Source organism: Syngnathus scovelli, chromosome 8 (assembly GCF_024217435.2).
Source record: "Syngnathus scovelli strain Florida chromosome 8, RoL_Ssco_1.2, whole genome shotgun sequence".
NCBI classification, from domain to species: Eukaryota; Metazoa; Chordata; class Actinopteri; order Syngnathiformes; family Syngnathidae; genus Syngnathus; species Syngnathus scovelli.
The window spans coordinates 1,541,801-1,566,917 of record NC_090854.1 but is presented as its reverse complement, the minus strand read 5'-3'; the positions used below and the strand labels follow the sequence as shown (position 1 = coordinate 1,566,917).

Sequence of the window (25,117 nt, the reverse complement as noted above, 5' to 3'; positions counted from 1 at the left end):
AACCCTAACAGTGTTGATCGCAATTTGGAGTCAGATCAATAACTAAAATCCGTAACCTAACATCACTTATAGTGGGTTGCTAATTGATTGCTCAAACAATAACACACGGAGGCAAAGATGCAGTACGAGCCGATCTTTACCGGGTGCTCCGTCACGACCCCACACAGACCTGACCACACAATCACTGAACCTCCAGTACTGACAGACAAACACAGTCGAGCACTGAGTGCTCGGTCCAATCTACCACATCCCTCTTTTCCAACTGAGAAGTAGTTTATCCATCAGTTACCTCAACTCTTTCGTATCAACACTGATCAAAATTGCAACATGCATATTTCAATTATAAACAAGGCATGTTTCAATAAACCAAATGGCTTTCAACAAGCTATTCTGTTAAGCTTATCGTTTGGCGAATCATGTTGACCTTTCTTTTTTTACTTTCTCTTCGAACTTATAACATTTTATAACATTTCAAGATAAACACAAATCATCCACCCGTTATTTTCTCCATCCTTTTTACAACATCACTTCAAGTCAATCGGTGTACCTGGCAGGGCGCTTAACTGCTCTGCCACTCCTGGTATAGCATGTGGGTGTGCCGTTCTCAGACACAGGATAAGGGGTGTGTGGTACCGGATCCAGTGGTGGTGAGTCCACTGTTGCAGTAGTCTGAGAATGTTGTAACTCAGAGTCCAAATGTTCATCAGGATGAGTGCTCGATTCAATCTACCACAGTTCTGAGAGAATCTATGGCCACAAACTGAGCAGGAAAAAGGTTTCTCACCTGTGTGTGTTCTTACATGTGTTTTTAAATGTCCCTTCTGAGAGAATCTTTGGCCACATCTTTTTTGATTAAAGGACACACCTTGTCCTTTTGCTCATTAGGCATGGCTATTGTCACATTCAAACTTGTACAGATAGAAGAATCAAAATCAGGACTCGATCCTGCTTACCAAGATCAGCGCTTCAACCAGCCATTAGGTTCGAGCTCACTAACTGGTTCTCAAACTTGGCCCAGCTATCTAGCTATGCTTGCTCACAGAATATTAGCATGGGAGTTAAACGTGCCTTTTGATTTGTGACACATCCTGATTAAATTTTGTATTATTGTACATGAATAGTTTATGTACATCAACTAGACCAAGGAAATTGTTGTTGACTTCCGGAAGGGTCACACCCGCTGACCATCAACGGTGCTGTGGTGGAGAGGGTGAGCAGCACCAGATTCCTGGGGGTGCACATCAGTGCGGACCTCTCCTGGTCCGCCAACACCGCGTTACTGGCGAAGAAAGCTCAGCGCCGCCTGTACTTCCTGCGGAAACTCAGGCGAGCAAGTGCTCCTCCGGCCGTCATGACTACATTCTACCGTGGCACCATTGAGAGAGTCCTCTCCAGTTGTACCGCTGTCTGGGGTGGTAGCTGCACTGCATACAAAATGAAGGCCCTGCAGCGTATAGTGAACACGGCTGGTAAGATTATTGGTGCTTCACTCCCCTCCTTGAAGGGCATTTACACCTCCCATCTCGCCCGGAAGGCGACCACAATTGTGAGTGATGTGAGTCACCCCGCTCACTCTTTGTTTGATCTTCTGCCCTCTGGGAAGCGGTACAGGAGCCTGCGCTCCTGCACCGCTAGATTCACCAACAGCTTCATTCTCCAGGCTGTTAGAATCCTGAACTCTCTTCCCCCTTCTGCGTAGCGTCCTGTACTTATTTATTGTGTTATTTGTTTATTTATTATTGATTCATCACTCTTATTTATTCATTGTTTGTGCCTTCTTGTTTTATTTTCTTGTGTTGTTTACTTGTATGTACATTGTGAACTATGTCTTGTCACCGTGGGATAGCGGGAACGTAATTTCGATCTCTTTGTGTGTCTTGGCATATGAAGAAATTGACAATAAAGCAGACTTTGACTTTAACTTTGACTCCAGCTGCGTCGCTGTCCCATCTGACAGCCAAGCTTGCTTTCCACGCAATGTCAACATAAGCAGACTTCAACAATTATGTAGCGACCTGGTTAACCCAGTTACCCTTCGCCCTAGACAACAATATAAGTCTCTAAGGTCTCTATTAAGGTCGCCAGGCATCCGTCCTGCTATATCAGTGATGCCTTCACCTTTTTTTTTCTTTCACGAGTCCCTGACTCGTATTGTTGGCCTGGCCGATCTAATTGACCCTGACCTTAGGCAACAGTACAAAGTCCCTAAGCGTCTACTATTGAAGCCACTCTGGTGCCCATATGCTAGCCATTGGCATCCCACAAGTTCCAGCGGTGTGAGCACCCTTCGGTGATCAGACGAAGTCCTCACCACCTGTCACGCCCGTGCCACTTCGCTCAGCCACACCCCTTTCGTTACCGTAATGTCTGTCACCTGCTTCCTCTTGTTACCCTGTGTATTTAAGCCCTGCCCGTGTGTTTCTCCCGGTCGGTGTCTACTGTTGTGTCCATTCCTGTTCGTGCCCAGTGTTCCTGTTCGTGTCATCTGGTTTTCCCTCGGTCTGTCTGAAGGCTCACGGTCAGAATTTTAATCTTGTCCAAGGGGACTTCATGTCGGTCAGTCTGTCTGTTTTGCTGGCCGTGAGTCTTCCTCCCGTCTGTGTCGTTCGTTCCCCACCTGCCTCCCTTCCAACTCCTTTTCCCTGCAATAAATCCTGGTTCAAGCTGCATTTGGTCGCCCTGGCTCAACTCATTCCTGACAGAAGACACCGACCATCACAGCGACCAGCGCTTGGACCAACCCTTTGCCGGCTCCCGCAACTGTTGCATGGTCCCCAAGGAGATGAGTTCAAGCGACGCAAGATGCACGGTTGCCCCCCCCCCCCCCCCCCCCCAAAACAGATCCGACGGCGCGGATGTTGCGGCCGCCACTTGTTCCGGCGGCGCGGATCCAGCGGCTGTCACCGTCGGCCTTCAACGGTGCATGACGCACGGCCGCCCCCCGACCCAGTCCCGACGGCGCGGATGCTGCGGCCGCCACCAGTTCCGGCGGCGCAGATCCAGCGGCCGTCACCCAGTCGGCTTCAACGGCGCATGACACGCGGCCGCCCCCCGATCCAGTCCCGACGGCGCGGATGCTGCGGCCGCCACCAGTTCCGGCGGCGTGGATCCAGCGGCCGTCACCCAGTCGGCCTTCGGCGGTGTGTGACGTGCGGCCACCTCCCCATTTCCTCCCGGCCCATGTTGGACAGTCTTGGATTTTTTTTTCTTTTTTGGGACGTCGGGAGCCGTCCCTTGTGGGAGGGGTACTGTCACGCCCGTGCCACTTCGCTCAGCCACACCCCTTTCGTTACCGTAATGTCTGTCACCTGCTTCCTCTTGTTACCCTGTGTATTTAAGCCCTGCCCGTGTGTTTCTCCCGGTCGGTGTCTACTGTTGTGTCCATTCCTGTTCGTGCCCAGTGTTCCTGTTCGTGTCATCTGGTTTTCCCTCGGTCTGTCTGAAGGCTCACGGTCAGAATTTTAATCTTGTCCAAGGGGACTTCATGTCGGTCAGTCTGTCTGTTTTGCTGGCCGTGAGTCTTCCTCCCGTCTGTGTCGTTCGTTCCCCACCTGCCTCCCTTCCAACTCCTTTTCCCTGCAATAAATCCTGGTTCAAGCTGCATTTGGTCGCCCTGGCTCAACTCATTCCTGACACCACCTTTCTCTTTTCAAAAAGAAATCATCCATACAATCATAAATGTATATACAACCACCATTCCTGAACACAGAGCTAAAATTATTCATTTTTAATTTTACTCTGCTTTCACTTCATAACATTGCTGGACTGGGAGGTTTTATTGAAAAAAAAAAAAAGGTTCCCCCTTACCTTTTGTGCTGATCGGACTGCAATATTGTTGAGCAAGAGCGGAGAAGGAAGAATTCTTCCTGGAGCATGCACTTTCCCTTCTGAAGAAATCACGTCGGATGGTCACCATTTGTTGGATTTTGGTCCACAATTTGGGAAGCGCGCTATTCGCGCCTCACGGCAAAAGCCATAGCCAATCACCTGTTATTCCATTTACTCACTGTGTGCTCGTTTTTTTTTTTTTTTCAGTTTTAGGAAAAGGCTAAGACACCGAAACGGAATTTAGACTTACACAGGTTGGTTGAGTTCAATCACAATTCTTGTTTAGAAAGCTCTGTTTTCAGGAAAGTACAATACAGCGCTGGGCCTTTCGTGCGACCATGCTCAAGAGCAGAAAGTCTCCATTCAGAAAAGGCAACGTTCAAGGTTCTTTGGTCAGCTTATATTCAGTTGCACATGCTAGTGTGGGCCGAGTTTGATGGGTGATGAATCGGGGTGTGGCAAGTTCGCAGGAGAGTTTGATTCCATGGGAGTGGGTGCTGGTTCGGTGAGAGCTGGTTCCGTGGGGGTGGGTGCTGATTATGGGCGATTCGGTGTGTGGGGGGGCTGTTGTCTTCCATCCCGTCTTTCGGCCTTGGCGATCACCTTTGGCCGGGTTCTTGGTTGTTTTCCTTCTGCCGCTCTTCCTCTGGCACCTCTACCGGTTTTATCTCCAAGGCTCCTTCCAGTAAACCATTCTTGCACATACATCCTCTTTGCCCACTGCCGCACACCGCCCATTCATCATTCTTTCATTTTTGTCATTTTGTACGGAATTATGTGAGCTTTTGGCTGTGACATCATCAATTTATTAATGTTCCCTGACTATGCAAAGTTTGTACTCACCATGTTTTTGTTTGTTTGTTCTTTTGATACTCCATGTACTTGCTTACGTCATCAGATTCTTAGTTTAATCATGCCTCCAACCATATCTTTTCTTTGTTAGGCTAAATATTTTCCTCTGTCCAGAACGTTCAGTCGTAATTGAAAACTAGCATCAAGCATTAGTCAATACATAAAATATAATCAAGTACTGTACATTTTTAGACAACTTTGGCAGTGTCCGTGATTTAGAAAATAGTCAGCCATGCATTGAACAGTTCCTTAAGGGTCATTAAGCTATTCAGGCAATATATCAAAAAACATGTTATTTCAAAGTGCTCAGTGCACACGCAGCGGCCACTCTCTGTCCCGTTCGGTGTTTTGTGAGTGTTTACTGAGTGTTTGTCCGGCAGTTTTGTGTGTATTCGTCTCGTGTGATACGTCGTGCTACTAGTGCGGCGGGCATGTTCTGCTCAACATCGGCGGAAGTGGGTTTTATGGCGTTCTGGACTTTGGTGCAGAGAGATTAAGGGCGCTCGGACTGCTTCGTCATGGAGCGACGCCGGACTGGCCTGCTCTTCCTCCACCGGTTGGACTGCGTCCTGAGCTCGGACTGCTCCATCCTGGAGCATTGTTGGGATGCGTCGGCAGCGGGTCTGCGAGGCAGCGGGAGAGGGGCCAGCGCGGAGACGTCTGGCCAGGCTTGCGGCCAACCCAGCTCGCTCAGCCGTGCCTTCCATTCTCCTGGCGTACGTTCGTTCGCGGGACAAGATGGGTTGCGTTCGCCTGATAGGATCCACGAACCGGACAGTGCGTGCCTGCTGTGTGCTCGTGTTCACAGTGGCCTGGTTGACTGTCATCTTACCGGAGTCTGCCGTGCATCGGGAGCGGCTAGCGTGCTATCACGCTTATTGTTCATTGATTTTGACTTCTTGTGTTATTTTTCCTGTGTTGTTTACTTGTATGTGCGTTGTGAACTCTGTCTTGTCACCCTGGGATAGTGAGAAACGTAATTTCGATCTCTTTGTGTGTCTTGACATGCGGAGGAATTGACAGTAAAGGAGACTTTGACTTTGACTTTGAAAAAAAAAATACATATCAGATCTGTCATGTAACATGGGGGAAAAGAAGGTGCAAATGGTAAAAAATGGATTGTTCACAGGAATAAATTGGCAGAGCTGAAATTCCAAATTTGTCCAAAGGATGGCGCCAGACCAAAACATGAGACCAAAAAAGGGGCCAGAATAAGCTAAGCAAGTTAAAATAGAAATAAAACAGGAACACGGTGTCAGAGTGTGAGTCATGCATGGACGCACAAATATGATTTTTACTTTTTGATTTCTTTGCTTGGTGTGGTATATGGTTTTTGCTGCTTTGCTGGTCTCCAAAAAACACTCGGTGGTCGGTGGCTGTTTTCAGAAAAATAAGCAATTCAGGGACCACGGCTGATTGGGAAAAGATTTTATTCAACCGATGTCAGAGTGAAGTCTTTCCAAAAAGTTGAGTGGCCCAAGGCATGGATGTAAAAAAAAGCCCTCCCCCCAAAAGAGGGAGCGAGCGAGCCCGCACTAGAGCGAGCCCCCGCTGGAATGAGAGACCGCTGGCACCCGCTAGAGCGAACCCCCCCCCCCTCTTGTCAGGCCCGTAGCTTTTATACCTGACAAGAAGCTGATGTCACGGCTTTGGGTAACAGCTGTAGTTTTCAATCTACTAGTTTACTTCAGTCCTAAAAAGGAGATCTTGACCAGCGCTGTTGGTGATGGACGACAACAGCCACCTTACCTTATTATAGGATTGCACACATTGCTGAAACTGAATTCTCCCTGGTCACGGACAACTGGCCCTTCTATCTTCTACTAAGTACTTGTACACTACTGAAACTAAAGCTTCTCTGTACAGCAAATATAGTTTGATAGTCTTACTGCTACTATTGGATCATCTAATGCAACATACAGATACGCCTAAAGTTCAAAATTCACTTCATTGGCTAAAAATGTATTCTGTAACCGCTAAAGCAATATTGTTAGTCAATTCGATCAAGAGACCCCTCACTATGAGAATAGTGGCGTGACATAAATTGTTTGGAGAAGCACAAATGTGATTTTTACTTTTTGATTTCTTTGCTTGGCTAAAAATGTATTCTGTAACCGCTAAAGCAATATTGTTAGTCAATTCGATCAAGAGACCCGTCACTATGAGAATAGTGGCGTGACATAAATTGGTTAAAGAAATAGATCAAAGGTTTAGATTTTTATTTCAGAGTTAATTGAAGCGTAACTTTAAAAATTATTCTCATGCAACAGGAAGTGAAGAAAAGGGGAAGTGAAAGGCTTTACCGGCGGCTAGCTGTACATTGGTGGAAAGTAATGCCTGGTCAAAGCGGAAACATCTGCTGAAGGACAGCAGGTGTATGAGAGGGGGAAAATTGTCCAAACCCTATACAGCGTGGGAAAACTGACCAGATTCTATAGGGCGTGGGAAACTAGGCGGTCTTATCCTATAGAGAGAATATAGGTACCAGACAAGTCTATAAAAAGTTCTGCAGGGGCAGCTACGGGGCTTTTTCCCCCAAAGAGCGCTCATACGTGAAGAAGCCCGAAGGAGTTTCAAGATTTTTTCCAGAGTCCCGGGATCTTTGTGCGAGACGCAGGATCGCTGGTCTGAAATTAACTTGGATTTACTCCAAAAAATTGGACTGGACAACTTTACAGGAGAAATTAGGTGAGGGAAAACGACTTTTATGTATTTTAGCGAGAGTGGGAAATAGTCATCGGGCCGCCGGCTCCCTCGAGGCCAGCCTGTTTATCTAATTTGGATTTTAGAAGTAAGATCGAATTGATCACTCGACTTTGCTTCCACCAAAAATAGCACGCAGCTGGTATCTACCTTTTCCCTCAAAGTCAAGTCAAAGTCAAAGTCAAAGTCAGCTTTATTGTCAATTTCTCCACATGCCAAAGACACACAAAGAAACCGAAATTTCGTTCCCCCCTATCCCACGGTGACAAGACATGGCTCACAACAGACAAACAAGTAAACAAGTATAACAAAAGCGTGCTGAATAAATAATGAATAAATAACACAACAATAAATAAATAAATAAATAAATAAATAAATAAATAGGAGGAGCAGAAAAAAAAGGAGCAAGTGCGCGTACAGCAGACATTCCCGAAAATAGCGCAACAGTGCCGCACGCTACGCAGAAGGGGGTAGCGAGTTCAGGGCCCTAACAGCCTGGAGAAAGAAGCTGTTGGCGAGTCTGGTGGTGCGGGAGCGCAGGCTCCTGTACCTGTTCCCAGAGGGCAGAAGGTCAAACAAAGAGTGAGCCGGGTGACTCACATCTCTGGCAATCGAGGTTGCCTTGCGGGCGACATGGGAGGTGTAAATGTCCTTCAGGGAGGGTAGCGAAGCACCAATAATCTTACCAGCCGTATTCACTATGCGCTGCAGGGCCTTCAAGTTCTGTTCAGTGCAGTTACCTCTGTCATGAATTGTGTTTTGCAATCGAATTGTTCTGGGATTGAATGATTTTATTAACACGGGTATCAGTGAGTGGAATTGTTCGGTTTCTCGAGTAATTGAGATTTGTAATTCGATTTCATGTTTCGTCAATAAATGTGTTTTGTATATTATCTACTTCGATGTGCGCTGATCTGTACTGAATGTGCAATCGAATGTTTGGGGTTGATTTGACGATTTGATTAATGTGCAGGGGATTATTATGGTATAACTTAGGACCGTAATAAATAAGAGCAACCTCAGACAATTTTAGAGAATTAAATAACTCCCGTAGTTATTTAAGACACGGGTTAATTTCAATCCGTTTGGAAGTTTGCTTCGTCTGAATAAATTAACGAAAGTGCTTACAACGGATTATCGGTTTAGTGTAGAACTAAAAATAATGTAATTATTTGAAGGGCGCGGGCCTGTTTCCCCTTTTTGACGGGCCGCGTAAAAAGCAACTCCGAACATGTTAGAGAATTAAATAACTTTCGTAAATATTTAAGGGAAAAGTGAATTTTGTTAAATGTTAATTCGTTTGAAAATTTACTTCCTCTAGATAAAATAACGGCGATGGTTAAAATAGATTATTAGAGTTGGTGAAGGATAAAAAAAAATCGGATTATCGGTTTAGTGTAGAACTAAAAATAATTTAATTATTTGAAAGGCGCGGGCCTGTTTCCCCTTTTTGACGGGCCACGTAAAAAGCAACTCCGAACATGTTAGAGAATTAAATAACTTTCGTAAATATTTAAGGGAAAAGTTAATTTTGTTAAATGTTAATTCGTTTGAAAATTTACTTCCTCTAGATAAAATAATGGCGATGGTTAAAATAGATTATTAGAGTTGGTGAAGGATAAAAAAATTTCGATTGTCTGTCGGGCGCGGCCCAGTTCCTAAATTTGTCGGGCCGCGTCAAAAGTTAAACAGGACGCGGTCGAAAAATAGACTTGCCTTCCAAATCAATTACTGGGCAAATCTAAATAGAGTAAAACATTTTTATTTGTTTTAAGAAAGTTGTTACTCTTTTTTAAAGCAATCAAGTGGGGTGAAGCACTCCGACCTTTAAGTGCTAGATCTACTTATAAGAAGTTGGAATTAATAATATAAAGTGCAGTAATTTTCTTCTTAAATGCTATTATTGTCACACTTTTATTAATTTGATTCTCTTTCGAATAAACAAGTTGGTCGGCTCGCTGCATGAGCGACCAAGTGGAACGGACCCATATCAACATTTACTTCGGCAAAACTAGTGCTTGGGTGCGCTATACAAACGAATCCCTGAGGTCTTAACAAAGACATCTAAAAATATCCGTAACATAATAAGAACTTCAAACATTAGCGGGGAGCCATCAATACGATGCGGTCACTTCGAAGTCTTGCCTCGAATTGAGTTACTCGGCTCGAGCTTCGGGTGACTTGAGAGGGATTGGCGTCGTACAGAAATTAGATTGATTCCGGTGGAGTTAATTTAACTCGGGTGGTTAGATTACGGACGAATCTCCGAACCCGGCTAAGACAAACCCGCCTTATGGAAAGAGGTGCGTTTGACCCGGCGTTGATGCTCGCCTTCAAGCCCCACCTCGGAAAACGGAATCCATTTATGTTTTTCTTCATAAGGGGCTTGTGAGAGCCGTGCTTTGTCTGGCCCCTCACCTAGGATCCGTTTGCCATGGATGACCCTACCAGGGGCATGAAGCCCCAGACAACATGGCTCCTAGGATGTCTGTGCCTCCTTACCAGCAAATTTCTGGAAGTCCACATGGCGTCTTTGATGGCAGCAAAGGTGAGCCACTGCTTTGTAAAGTTTTCTTGCTTGATTTTCAATGGGCTCACCCCATAGAGTACAAGGTCTGCATACAGCGCTTCCCTTGCCGGGAATTGCAGGTCGCCCACAAGTCTACAGCAGCCCTGCACTACCAGAGCAGGTGCAACACCGACTCCTGGGTGCCACAGCCAGGTCGGGGGCACGTTGAGAGCGCTGACATGCCCCGGGAGTGCATAACGGACCTGACTTGGAGGACATCATGGACCACCACCCGTAACAGGTCCCGGAGTTTGTTTCGAGAGGGCGCGGTGGTTGACATTGTGTCAAACTGTTGTGGGCTCGCCGAATGCAAGCCCGTGCACTGGACACGCCGCTTCCTGCTCCTGTACGACAGAGATCATAGACCTGTGATTTGTTAAAATTTCACTATTCTCTTGCTCTAATTTAAAGTTCTTCAAAAACTTCTTGACTAAGGAATAAGAAGGTGACAGATTAAAAGACACAGGAATTCTTTGGTCGGTGGGTATTAGCTTTATTTTCCAAAGGTATGAGCCCATCCGGAATCGTGTCATTGCTTGGCTTTTCGGTGCATTTGGTGTAACAAAGCGCGCTTCACAGGTGCAGGGCAACATATCTTCTACCGAGGAAGAGGTTTAACTCCGGGACTCCTTCTCCTCCGTTTTTTTTCTTTTTCTTCATGGTGTCCCTCTTCAGTCCCTCTGACTTGGATTTCCAGGTGAAGTAAAAAATGGCTCGGTCCAATTCTAAAAGCAACTTACTTGTTGGGATGAAAACAGAACTGATTAGTAAAAGCAAGGGTAAAATCACCACTTTTATGGTTAAAATTCTCTCTTCTACGGTCAGCTCTCTTAATCCCCCAAACCCAAGAACAGATACTGTTAGGGTTTTACAGAGTATCCTTATCATAGGATTATGTTGGAATGCAACAGGTAATAAATACCTTACCTTGTCCTCCTTATCACAAGATCGTAAAACATCCCCTGAGATGTTTAGACTAGAGGACAAGGGCTTTCTATTCAGACTACCCATACCCCCACTCTGTTTCTCTTAATAAATATGTCCTTGCAGTTGGGGGAGCTTCAGACTTCACTCCTTCAACGTGTGAACTCTCTACCTGCAGGTGTCTAAAAGAACTTGCTTGTCTCCCGTGTGGTTCTTGCAAAATAAGTTGGAGTGAACAAATCTCTAACATTTTGGTGCCGAAACCCGGGATCCCTCATACCCGCTATCTGGCTGACGAAGGAGGACGTGATGCATTGTCGACAAGCCAGTGTCCATTAGGAGGACCTGGAGAAGAAAGTCCTGGGAAGAGAATTCTTCGCTGGGCCAGCATCTTAGGTCTGCCTTCGTCTGACAGAGGTGGATTGACGGGACCCGGCAGTGCAACGAACCAAGGGGACAAGTAAGTTAAGGGCCTGAAGTTGTGTGCACGAGAGATACGGCTTTGGTTTGTCCGAGCTATGAGATACGGCTTTGGTTTGTCCGAGCTATGAGATACGGCTTTGGTTTGTCCGAGCCATGAGATACGGCTTTGGTTTGTCCGAGCCATGAGATACGGCTTTGGTTTGTCCGAGCTATGAGATACGGCTTTGGTTTGTCCGAGCTATGAGATACGACTTTGGTTTGTCCAAGCTATGAGGCCTAAAAAAGCGCTGGCGTTTGTGTGATTGAGTGTGTGACTGGTAGGATAAATTGACTAAATAGCAGTTCTAGCATTGATCCACGGCAATAATACAGGCTAGAAATTTGTTGAAAGGTCAATTTAAACCTGCATTGAGGATCCTCAAAGACATAAAAGAAATAAATAAGTAATAATAATAATATTTTTGAGAAAAAGAAATTATATAACCTAAAACTACTAGAATTAAGAAAATAAAAACGGTAAATCTCTACCTCTTGACGGAGATGAGAAGTACATGGCGAGTAGATTTCTTAATTGTATGCAATATATGCCGAAGTGGAAGAAAAAGTATGGAGTAGAAGGGAAGTTGAGAGTTGAAGTGTGGAAGATAGTAGTTGATGTTTTAGAAGAGAGTGTGAATAAAAAGAAAAAATGGACTGAAAAAGAAAAGAAAAGAGAGAGAATTGGATTGTGCTAAAATGTGGTTAAAAGCTTCACAAGAGAGAAGAGAACAAATCCAAAAGACAAAAGATAGAAAGATGAAAGGTGATGAGGCTGAGACTATGTTTGTCAGGCCGGAAGACAATGAGGCCACAGTGCGCAGGCGCACTGCCGCGGCCACGGCTCCAGCCGACGCTGAAGGGGCAGCTCGAGCAGAGGAGCAAGAGGGGCCTTCCGCTCGCACACAAAACTTGTATCCAAGTTTAAGAAAAATTCAGCCCCCCCCCCCCATATAACAGCAAAAGAAGTCAGGGTCACATTATTAGAAGTCCTGTACAAACAAGAAGTTTGACCACTGCTGCGAGATTTTCTCAAAATTTAGACAAGGTTGATGTGTGCCCAATGATACAGGTGCCAAATCCTCTTGTAGGGGAAGACCAACTCCCACATACATATGTTTTCCGGCCATGGACTTTGGAAGAGGCAAGAAAAGCAGTTGAAGGGGTTACCCCTGTTGCTGAAGACCCAGATAAATGGGCAGATGACATGGCTGGAATTATACATTCCTATAGACTGAATGGACATGAGGCAGGAGAAGCTGCAATGTCCTCCTTGGGAAAAGACTGGGCAAAGGTTAGAGGAAATTATACAGGCAGAAATAATCAAGGGCCTTTTCCCTATCCCGTTGAGGGAAATCAATTGGGAGGGAAGTATGCAGCACAATGGAATGGTCTTGTGCAAAGAGTACGAACTATATTTCAAAGACGAGCGAATTATGGTCATTTGGCAGCAATAAAACAGAAGCCTGGCGAAGATACTGATGATTTTCATTTGAGATTTGAAAAAGAATTCAGGGTGCATAGTGGCATCCCATTCAATGATACAGCTGAGAGTGCTTATCAACAACAGCTTAAAAATGCGCTCCTCACTAATTTCCGCCCTGAAATAGGCAACTGGGTGAGGAAACATTTGGTGGAAGTGGATGTTGCAAGTGTGACAACAACTATGCAATGTGCTTGACATGCTGAAAAAGTGATCAAAAAAGGCAAAAGTTCTGATGTATTTCATCTAGATAATGATGATGAACTAGATGAAGATACAACAGTCTTCTTCCAAGGGTCCCAGCAAGGCAGAGGAGGAGGTAGAGGGCAACAAGGTCGCAGGCCGCCATATAATTCAAAACCCCCACGAGATACTGACAACTGTTGGAACTGTGGGAAACGAGGACACTTTGCAAGAGTGTGTCGTTCTGCAAAGCAATATCAATCAAAGGGTGCAGGAAGGGGCAGAGGAAAAGCCAAATTTTTAGCATGACAAGCTTCCTGATCTTTGACCACTTATGCTCATACAGAGAAAGAAAGAATAGATGCCCATATGACAGCAAAACATGTCATTGTCAGATTATTATAATTTTTTTAGATTATTAGAAGTCTTGTCCATCCAAGAAGTATGACAATGCTGTTTGTATGCCCAAATTACAAATGACTAGAGCTCAAATTGTGTTACACTAAAGTTAAAATATGCAAATCACGTGGTAAAGAAATGCAACTTGCTTCTAGAAGATAAATAAATAAAATTAGAATGTGCTGTCCTCGTGTGCATGGGAGGGACCAGCTCCTGATCGACCACAGGAAATGGCCAGCCTGTGACGAATCATTGTTGCTGAGACCTACCTTCCGCATGCGAGAGCTGTGCATGTGTGTGCGTATGTGTTAAAGTTAAAGTTAAAGTCCCAAATTGATGAAGATTGGCTAAACTTTTAGTATAAAGAAATTTGCTAGACTGTTGTCTATTCAATTAACACCGCAGAACAGAAACAATTTTGACAGAAAAAAAAAATAGAGGAAAAGAGAGAGAGAAATCTGTTTGCGAGCAGAAACTAATCCACACTAGTGCATGTTAAGTGTCGAGCACACATGAGAAATTCGAAGAAGAAAAAAAAAAGAAAGAAAAAAAAAAACGACAGAACATGCTTTCAGGAATTGGAAGAAGCTAAATTGTGAATTTAAGATTTTGCAATGCTACATTTAATAGGAATAATTGATTGGTTGTGTTATAAGATTATGCAAAATTCTAAATGCAAGCTAAATCTGAGAGATTGAGTTCTTCAAATTTAAAAACAAAGAAAGAATTCTGATAAATTTGCCAGTTGTTTATTTTAGTTAAGTTTTTTTTGGACTGGTGGATTGTTCTACCAGGAAACCTGAGTTGAAAATGATATATGAATGTTGTGTGGTGAGCTTGGATGAATTGGGACCAATGTGATAGTATGACTCCTTTTTGGAGACTGTGTGAGATGCATATGATGAGCATTGATGAATGATTGCCTGAATGAAAGGTTGAATGGTTGAAGTCGTTGGCGACTACTATGGAAAATTAGTAGAGCGACTTTGATGAAAGAGTGATTTTGAGCAGGTTGAATGTTAGAAAGAAACACGTAGCTTTTGGATTGATAATTAACTAGAAAAAAAACTGGAGAACCAGTAACACATGTAGAAGATGTGTGAACTGAGAAATTGAGAAGCGTTTTGGAAAGAAAGTCAAATTAAATGATGATGGAATCGTATGTAGTACAGAACGCATTCTCCCAAAAAGTTTGTCAAGGTGTGAGTCATGGGCGTTGCCAAGCCTCAAAAGGAGGGAGTGAGTAGGACAGGTAGTGGAAGATAGTAATAATACAACACTTTATGACAATGAATTTTCGAATACATTTGGTGTTATACTGTGTTAAATTTTTTGTTCTGGTGTAGATAGGTTTGCAACACGAGAGATTTAGAGGTTCAAAAGAAAGACAGTTAAAAGAAAACATTTTTGATTTGGACAATTGCAGGCTAACAGGAACATGAGAACGATAAGAACTACGAGGTGGGATCCAATTTCATTGGGGAGATTGAGAATTCACAGCACCATACTCTAAGTCACATTTTTGAGCAAGCATGACAATAACATGTGAGAGGTCAAGACATAAAGATCAGGGCTTGATGTGGAACGCAGACCTCGATGAGTTGATTTTCAATAATGATACTGAAGACAACATACTGTCCGATTAAATTGGAACTATAGATAAAATGTAGCTGAAAAATAGGATGAGTTGCAGGATTTACGATATAAAAACGAGACCGCTGTTATTAGGAGAATTTGAAGTTTGGTAAATAAATGTTACCAGCAAATTGATGGAAGCAGCTAAATTTGGAGATAGTCTTACAAGTTTGACGTCCCAGCCTGTCATTCTCAGTGTCAGGGCCCCTGAAACCCAATCCGAGTCTTCGCCTGCAGCCGTGAACAACTACAAAATGGTGCCTGGCTCTGAAGCACCTTTGACCTTTGGCGAAGGACAAGAAAAGACTACTGTTGTGCTTGGAGAGGGGCAAGTACACTCCGGAGGACAGACAACATCCTCGGGGACGGAAAAGACAGTGAAAAGCGGAGGAACTCACAATGATGAAAATTGACTCATTTGAACAATGGACTCATTCAAGAGTGATGGATGGGGTCGCTCTGAAGCAACAACAAAAGAACACCAACTTGAGAGGGTGAAGTGCAGCAAAAAGATATGGACTTGGAGTGTCCGACAACCAAATCGCACTCCTTGCTACGGCATTACCAAATTTGGTGAAGCTTGGTTCAAAGTGGAAGGGAGGTTCATTGTGCACTGAGTTTGACAGAACTGAGGAGATTTTATAAATAAATAAATAAAAATTTGAAAAATACGTAGGACTACAGAGAAAAGCGTTATAATCAGAGATTGAACGGATTTGGATAAAACAAATAGGCTAAAACGGTAGGAAACAAGAGCAAGATCTGATATTTTGGCTCATCAAGCTTAAGACGTAGAGGTCGAGTTATATAAATTTTAGAACAGGACATTTGGCAGTCAGGAGGAAGCTAGGTTGCTCAATGTACCTACTCAATACAATACTAAGGTTTTTGTACCACAGTGGAGGTTGGATGGTCAGAAAGTTAGCTACGTTCAATTTTTGACATTCACACAATCATGCATAGGAGTCACAAGGCGACAGTTAACAAGACAATGACTGCAATAGGGGCCACCTACGACTGCACCGACATTAAAAAGTAGAAGCGAGAGAGCAGAGTATGGGATTAGATGCTAAAACGTCTGCCATACAGTTACCGATAGGAGATTCTATCAAAAGAAGCTACACGAGAGATGTGTGTGTGTGTGTGTGTGTGTGTGTGTGTGTGTGTGTGTGTGTGTGTGTGTGTGTGTGTGTGTGTGTGTGTGTGTGTGTGTGTGTGTGTGTGTGTGTGCGCACTCTGTGTGGGTGCAAGCGTGTGAGGAGAAAGAAGGCATGGGTAAGACAATCTCTTTTAAACCAGGAGGCAATAAATGGGAACGCCCCTGTCATAAATAGTTTTTGGTTAAAGGGAATCATTAGGAGGTGTTCAAATTTTTCCCGCAAACACTCCTATTTGCCAGTTAAATGGGCACGACAATTGACTACGAGAGTTGCAAACAACAGATGAAGAGCAGTCCTTGGCAGATTATATGATCAGGACGCTCAAACTGTGTCAAAGACAAATTTACTGCCGCTTGATCTTTCCTCCTCACAGGTCGACAACCCCATCAATCCAGAAGACTGGGTCTACATCGAGGTCATCAAAAGAAGGAACTGGGCCAGCCACGACGGGAGGGACCATTTCAAGTCCTGCTGACTACAGATGTTGCATCCAAGGTTGCAGAACCCACAAATGCATTAACGACGACTGCTCTCCAAGAGGAAACTGGATGGGAGCTTTGGACATCACCGCTGTGTGCCAGGATGAGAGAGCCGTTTTCAAGGTGTAAGGCGCTCTCCAACCAACATGGCTACACCATCGAACGGAACATACTTCATACAGAATGGCTGGTGGCTTTGTGGTCATAAGGTTTATCCGATGCTGCCCGCCAACTGGACACGAGCGTGTGCGCCGGTGTGTGTGACGGAACACACCTACAGACTAGAACATCATCAGCTGACGAAAACACGAGCACATATACAACTTCTTAGACGTGACAGATGTGATAATGATGATGAGACGTGGATTGCGTAGATGCTGTTCTGTTGGGCATGTATTACGGAAACTTTTTGATTTGACCATCGAAAATGCTTCGCAAGTGATGGATACAATGATGTATTGTTTCTGTGTTTTTCTTTTTATTTTTTATAGATAGCATTCTGGTCGCCTAGGCCAAAGGTGCCGTGTAAGAATTTTCCTGCTAATAACATCTGGCCAGCAGGTTTTTCGCTTACACAATAAGTTTGATCTGGGGTATTAAGGTAATACTTCATCTTCACTGGAAAGTGTTGCTAACATTGTTTGTTGTTTTTTTTATTTTTACTATTCTACTTTCTTCATTATACGTATATATGTTTTTTTTCTTACTTGTCTTTGTTGTTTGGGGTGGCATAATCATATGATAAAACAGGAGGGAGATGTTAGGGTTTTACAGAGTATCCTTATCATAGGATTATGTTGGAATGCAACAGGTAATAAATGCCTTACCTTGTCCTCCTTATCACAAGATCGTAAAACATCCCCTGAGATGTTTAGACTAGAGGACAAGGGCTTTCTATTCAGCCTACCCATACCCCCACTCTGTTTCTCTTAATAAATATGTCCTTGCAGTTGGGGGAGCTTCAGACTTCACTCCTTCAACGTGTGAACTCTCCACCTGCAGGTGTCTAAAAGAACTTGCTTGTCTCCCGTGTGGTTCTTGCAAAATAAATTGGAGTGAACAAATCTCTAACAGATACTACACTTGATCTTAGCCAAAAGGCAGAGAAGCGATGGAGTATGCGAGTGAGGGACACGCTTACAGGCTTCCCCGTCTACCCATTCTCACCAACGGTTTGTTAGAATAGGCCTCTTTGGCACATGTGATTAGCTAGGGAGCGTGAGCTATGCCATTATATCGCTGTAACCCTTCTCTTGCTTTATTAGCTTTCTCTACTCTATGACACCCTTTGCACATATGTAGAAGTCGCTCTCGGTTAAGACGACAAGGTCACACATTATCACACAGGCTAGGCAGAGTCGCCTCCTTGCAGGAAGGCGGCCAGAGTAGTATAAGAGCAGGAACCTTGGCGCTGGGAGAGGGACCTTCTTTTGCATCTCGCAGAAAAGGCTCCACAGCTGTGCATCGATCATTTTGGCATACATTAAATAGTTAAACTGTGAAGGCTGCCTCTTGGTAATTACTGTTAGCATATTGAGCATTAAAGATAAAGAACTGGGAAGAAACCTAACAGGTTACAGTACGGAACAGAGTGCTGCTCTTCTGGGCACTAATAAATCGGCAAACCTGTCTGCCGACTTATTTGTTCACTCTTCTTCACTCGCAGTAATGCATGAAGTTCTTGAGGCATATATGTGTCCCCTTTGACCAGTCTCTATCCAACTACACAGTGTAGGTACCTATTAAAAGGGTAGTCCCGATGAACATGAAAGGCAAAGATTGATAATTCGCCAAGAACTTTCCAGGGTATCATATGTACAACGGCTGCACCGAAAAGAGTTGGGCCAGAAGAATAGTACGGAACTGACAGAGGATTATAACCCACGCCTTAGGAGAGACTGGAGCCTAAATCCAGCAACTTAGACCGCTCAGCCACACTACCTACCAGCTGCAGTTCCAACATTGAATTTTGTTGACAATTCTATTAAAACATGAAAGTGGATAAAAAGTTGGTTTCTCCACCAGCATCCAGGTTAGTGCTGCCCGACTGAGCTTTGTTCATAATGTAATGAACAATATGAGTGACAATCAGAATCCAGTTGCGAGTTGGAACCAAATGCTTGTTTGCCGATTAGAGGACTTGAAGAACTTCTAGCACTGAGCAGCAGAGTGGCACAGCGGGTGCGTGCTGGGCCCATAACCTAGAGGTCGATGGAATCAAGCCATCTTCTGCTGTTTGGAGTTTGTCTGCTTTGGACCTTCTTTCAAGCCATGCTTTCGAGAAGAAATGTCGTGTGCATAATATTTTCCACACGTTGGTTGTGCTGCATGGAAGTCGACCCATCCTCAATGCATACAGTTTATGAGGCATATATGTATTTTTTTTCACTAACGAGGGGTTCGGTGATTGCGAATATGAAACTGGTGGGATTCGGTACCTCCAACAAGGTTAAGAACCACTGCTCTAAACACTTCCTATAGCTTCCAATGAGAGTGTGGATTCTGGTTGAAGGTATATTGGACCATTCTTCTTGACAAATCTGTAACTCCTATAAACTTCATTTCACTTCTCAAATATCACTGTGTCTGTCTGCTATTGCTGATCCGAACAGCCAAGGATTTATGAAGAAAATCTTGAAATTGATTAGGGGTGCCCAAACTTTTGCATATGACTGTATATGACCAAAGATTTGAGGTCCAACCGAGACTGGAACTGAGATCACTGGATTCAGACTCTAGAGTGCTCATGAAACCCTCAGGTGTAGGGAAGCATACGATTTCATGGGGCAGCCCACAAGCTGCTGCCATCTGTAAATTTTTCCCAGCTAAATGACAAATTATTTGAGGTCCCACCAAGACTTGAACTCGGATCACTGGCTTCAGAGTCCAGAGTGCTCACCATTACACCATAGAACCCTAGCAGTGGCAGAAGGAGGAGCATAATTTTTCTGAGCACAATGCACTAGCGCTCATTTTACGAAAGTGACAAAAGTAGTGGAGGCAGGGCTTACACACTCATAGGGCTGTACACAAAGTACTGAATTGGAATTTTCATTTTTTTTTTCCATGTAAATGACTACATTCTACCGTGGCACCATTGAGAGCGTCCTTACCAGTTGCATCGCTGTCTGGGGTGGTAACTGCACTGAACAGAACTTGAAGGCCCTGCAGCGCATAGTGAATATGGCTGGTAAGATTATTGGTGCTTCGCTCCCCTCCCTGAAGGACATTTACACCTCCCATCTCACCCGCAAGGCAACCTCGATTGCGAGAGATGTGAGTCACCCGGCTCACTCTTTGTTTGACCTTCTGCCCTCTGGGAAGAGGTACAGGAGCCTGCGCTCCCGCACCACCAGACTCGCCAACAGCTTCTTTCTCCAGGTTGTTAGGGCCCTGAACTCGCTACCCCCTTCTGCGTAGCGTGCGGCACTGTTGCGCTATTTTCTGGAATGTCTGCTGTACGCGCACTTGCTCCTTTTTTTTTTGCTCCTCTTATTTATTTATTTATTTGTTGTTATTTATTCATTATTTATTCGGGACGCTTTTGTTATACTTGTTTACTTGTTTGTCTGTTGTGGGCCATGTCTTGTCACCGTGGGATAGGGGGGAACGAAATTTCGGTTTCTTTGTGTGTCTTTGGCATGTGAAGAAATTGACAATAAAGCTGACTTTGACTTTGACTTTGACAAATTGGAAGTTCCACCAAGACTTGAACTTGTATTGCTAGATTCAGAGTGCTCACAATCACAGCATGCAAACATTGATTGATTGATTGATTGATTGATTGATTGATTGATTGATTGATTGATTGAACATTTATTGATCCGGGGGTGGGGAAATTCAGGCCCCAGCAGAACCCATACCACAGAGCGGGTACACAAAAGACACACAGATGGCATGAGCGCAACTCAATAGGCTCTCATAAGGCACCGTACAACGGCGCCACAAAGACATCACAGCAAACCAAAGCAAAAAGACAAAGGAAAAAATGTAACAGTTGCCAACTAGCACCCCTCAATATCAGAGAACACCCCAAAACACACAAAATACACTCCACGGGGTCCATAAACAGGTGAAAGGGCAGTCCAGTTCAACGGCGCTCAAAGGACCGTGGTCGTGAATCGGTGAAAACATCACAAAACAGGCACCCTGGGCACCCAGTCGGGGCACGTGCAGATGGTCACCACGGGGCTTGCACGGCGAAGGTCGTTGGTTCCGACGAGCACAAGGCTGCGAGGCCAAGGCGAGGGACCCGTCAGCACCAGCCGGATAAGCAGGAAGCCGGTCTCGACCGATTACACGGTAATCCAGAAGAGCATTAGCTTTAAAACCATCCAAGATCTAAAGTAAGTTCCACCAGTTGACATTGTAACTTGGAGAACATGTGATTACTTTATCAAATACTATATGACCAAATATTTGAGGTCCCACTGAAACTTAAAACTCGGATCACTGGATTCAGAGTCCAGAGTGCTAACCATTACACCATGGAATAGACACACACACGCACACACACGCATGAACACACAGGCACACAGGCACGCACACGCACTCACACACACACACACACACACACACACACACACACACACACACACACACACACACACACACACACACACACACACACACACACACACACACACACACACACACGCACACACAAACAATACTCAATGCAGCTGTATAATGTGGACATTATTTACCAAATCTACATTGAAATTATAATGAATACATAAAAAATAAACTAACTATGGCGAAAGGATAGCCAAGAATGAGAATATCATCGAATGACAAGATGAACAATAAAAGCAACTCGAAATAAGCGATATGGGCATGAAAAGGTTTTAACGTTCATAAGGGGTGACCATGAACCAACAGATTAGGCTCCACTAGGTTGTACCCTGATAAGTTGCACTCACTGAATGTCTTCTGGATGGATGAACTGGAGGCAGTTCTGGAGTGGGTCTGCAGTCAGCTGGCCAAGCCAAGAAGGAAAGAGTTGGCTTGACAGTTAAAGGTAAAAAAAAAAAAATGGAAACACAGATTAGAGGCTGGTTTCACCCTACACGTGGTCAGGGGAGCATTTTAGCGGAGTGTCGCACACCTGGCTGTTGCTGACTCAGAGAGCTTCTGGCTCACATTTGCAGAGGTGTCCCTGGCACACTTTGCAAAGCAGACAACACTGACAAATAAATTTAGAAAACGTTGTTTCCACCCAGTCTCAAACAGGGGTTGTTTCGCATCTTCGAAGAACATGATGACCACTACGCTATGGAAACTGCTGTGACGTCCAAAGCATTTTGAGAAGCCCGGCAAAAGTTCAACAAAAGTGAGTGAGGAAGAAAGCAGGCACTTATGAACTTTTTGATTTGCTTTTCAAAACTGTGCCAGCAAAAGCAATGTTTTCATTCAAAGAAATGAACTCCGCGCCGGGGAATTGAAGCCCTATTTGCCGAGCCCAGGCTAAGTCGTTTCGCTAAAGGGTACCTGATTTGAGACTGGGTGAAAACTAGGTTTCGCACTTTTGTATAACTTTTGCCAGGCTCTTCAAAAGGCTATGTGTGTCAGCGCAGTTTCCACGGTATAGTGGTTATCACATTTGCCTCACACGCTGAAGGTCCCTGGTTGGAAACAAGTCTTAAGATCCTTTTGATTTTAAACTTTGTGTCAGGGAATTGAAGCTCAGTTTGTCAAGCCGAGGCTGTGAATAGCATAGCTAAAACGGGCTGTTGCGTTTTGTTCAAGATGTCCATCGTTAAGCAAGGAAAACAAAAATGTGGAGTAACAGTTTTTGTAACAGATATTAGGTTGTTTAATGGCGGTCAGTGCACAAGGCACTTCAGCAGAAGAAACAACAAGGTCACACTCCAGATCAGAAGGCTTTATACTGACCAAAAGCAGGAACAAGGAAGGGAATGGGAGGGAAGGATAAGGTATGTTCTGTTATCACCTGAATATCCTGTTATTTACTGAATGTTTTGTGACTATGCGCCATGGAACTTTACTGAGCTCTGTGTGCCGTGTCTGTGCTCACTGCCTATGTGTAAGTGAAAGTCACAAAGCTCTGTGTGCTGTGTCTGTGCTCTGATTGAGCAACTATGTTTGGGTAAATTATTTACACATTGATTGATATGATGAAGTATATATGTTTGTATAAACTAATAAGAGTATCTGCACATTGCTGTGGCTCCCTCTTCAGGCCCTAATTGGATCCCCATTCACTTCCATCCTTTCCGTTCATTATCTGTACCGCGGGGGGTCGCAGGCGAGCTGGAGCCTATCCCAGCAGCCAATGGTGCAGTAGGCGGGGGACATATTGTAACTGGTTGCCAGCCAATCGAAGGGCACACAGAGACAAACAATCATTCGCACTTGCACCACACCTATGGGCAATTTGGATTACTAAATCGGCTGACCAAGCATGTTTTTGTGATGTGGGAGGAAAACCCAAGGAAAACCTACGAAGGCACAGGGAGAACCTACAAACTCCACAGAGGTAGCACCAGATCACAAGTCAAAAGTCCTTATATGATACAAATGGATTTGCTTTCATGTCGAATAGTATGCTTTGCATGTTTGAATGGGGATTTGGGGAGGTTTCACTGAAGATGTGAATGAATGAGGGACACTTTGGGCCAGTAAGTAAGGTGCACCACCGTAGCAGATGTTTCCATAGTGTGATTATCACGTTTGCCTAACACGCGAAAAGTCCCCAGTTCGTGATTGGGTAGAAACAGCTTTGTTACGTTCCGATTGATAGCGAATATGACATGGACCTGAGGACTGGATTTCAGTGATTAATGAATTCTGATTAATATCATAGTCGGTTTGGGCGTGCACTTCCAGGGTCATAATTGTGTGTCTACCGCTACCTCGTGGCAGTCAGGCCTAAAAAAAAGATGGGAACGCCTGAGGGAGTTTCGCCAAGATGAATTAGGAAGAACTTTATAAAATAAAGTTGATGTTAAAACGTAGGTGGACGTAATGTCTGGAAGCTTGTGTTCAACAGAAGTCTGTTTGGCAACAGTGAACAACGGACAAATTCAGCAAAGTAATTTAATTACGCCATGACCCAGATTCGTTCCGAGGATGCTACGGCCACCATGCTATACGATCATGACCGATATGATATCACAATAAGTTTAGGGTCTTTTATTTAGGATCTTCAGCCAGGACACCCAGGCAAACCATGAAGGAATGTTGATCTTAAAATGTTGGTGGAACTATCCAACTGTGCAGATCCGATGATCCCAAAGATTTGGGGTAAGACAACATTGAAAAAACCTTTTTCTTTGTTGACAGTGTCACTTCTATTGTGGCTTAGCTCTTCTTCGTTTCACATCTAAAGTATCGTATCATTTTACCTTGTGGCTTATACTAGTAAACCGTACATACCATATCATGTCACCCATACAACTCATGCATGAGATGCGATGGCTGAGATATTTAGGCGATGGGTTGCCACTCATCATTTCAAATCACATCCTAGTCGGATTTTCATTATCTTCACATCCAAAGTGTCTTGGCACAACATACATACCGTGACTTGTCAACACAAGACTTTCAAGACGAGGTGGCTGAGAGTTTATGGCGATGAAATGCTAGTCCGTTGTGGTCTGCACACCTGGGTTCACAGCTTCATCCCCGTCGAAGGTTGGTTTTAAATTTTTGTACAGTGGAGCCTCGGTTTTTGAATGTCCCCGTTCTCGAACAAATCAGTATTTGAACAAAAAATTCGAGATTTTTTTTTTGTTTCGGATGTCGGACGAAATTCGGTTGTCGAACCTCGCGAGATGAGCCGAGAGAACCCGCATGCCAACTGACTCCGTTCGTTATTAGATTCTCGTTACTCTGAGGATTGCATCAACTCTAATCGTGCCTCCAAAGGAAGCAAGTGGGAGCAGTAAAGCAATCCTAAAACACAAAGACGCTCCCAAAGCAATGCGACAGTGAGCGCCCGGTGCGCTGCGGTTGGGCGATCGGACCAAATTAAGCTCCCTGCGCACTGAGGTCCACTTAAATTCTGGAAAGTACATCAGGACTTTAAAAATATTTTGTAAATTTTAGCGACCGCTCTGTCACAATAATGCGAGCAGCAGTTGTGCGGTCGGCGACGCGCTGCAGTTGCGCGATCGGACAAAAATCATCTCCAGATGATTGATTGATTGATTGATTGATTGATTGATTGATTGATTGATTGATTGATTGATTGATTGATTGATTGATTGATTGATTGATTGATTATAGATCCCTGGGGGTGGGGAAATTCAGGCCCCAGCAGTATTCATACCACAGAGCGGGTATATAAAAGACTCAGATGACATGAGCGCAACTCAATAGGCTCCTATAAGGCTGCCACACAACGGTGCCACAAAGAAAGCCAGTAAGCACGAAAGTTAAAAGCCATCAAAGCAAAGCAACAAGACAAAGGAGAAAAGTA

General features: G+C 44.3%; 1 long non-coding RNA gene and 1 pseudogene across 2 annotated transcripts; both read right to left on the bottom strand.

Annotated features, from left to right (window-relative positions):
* Positions 1-10,429: 10,429 nt before the first annotated feature.
* Positions 10,430-24,020, bottom strand: LOC137840552 (uncharacterized). Of its 2 annotated transcripts, none has more exons than XR_011087287.1 (2): positions 21,597-24,020; positions 10,430-10,691 (listed from the first exon to the last, which is right to left on the bottom strand). It is a non-coding gene; the product is annotated as an uncharacterized lncRNA (long non-coding RNA). The 2 variants fall into 2 exon arrangements; XR_011087286.1 differs by lacking the exon at positions 10,430-10,691 and adding an exon at positions 20,471-20,996.
* Positions 17,705-17,787, bottom strand: LOC125974393 (U2 spliceosomal RNA; annotated as a pseudogene).
* Positions 24,021-25,117: the final 1,097 nt, after the last annotated feature.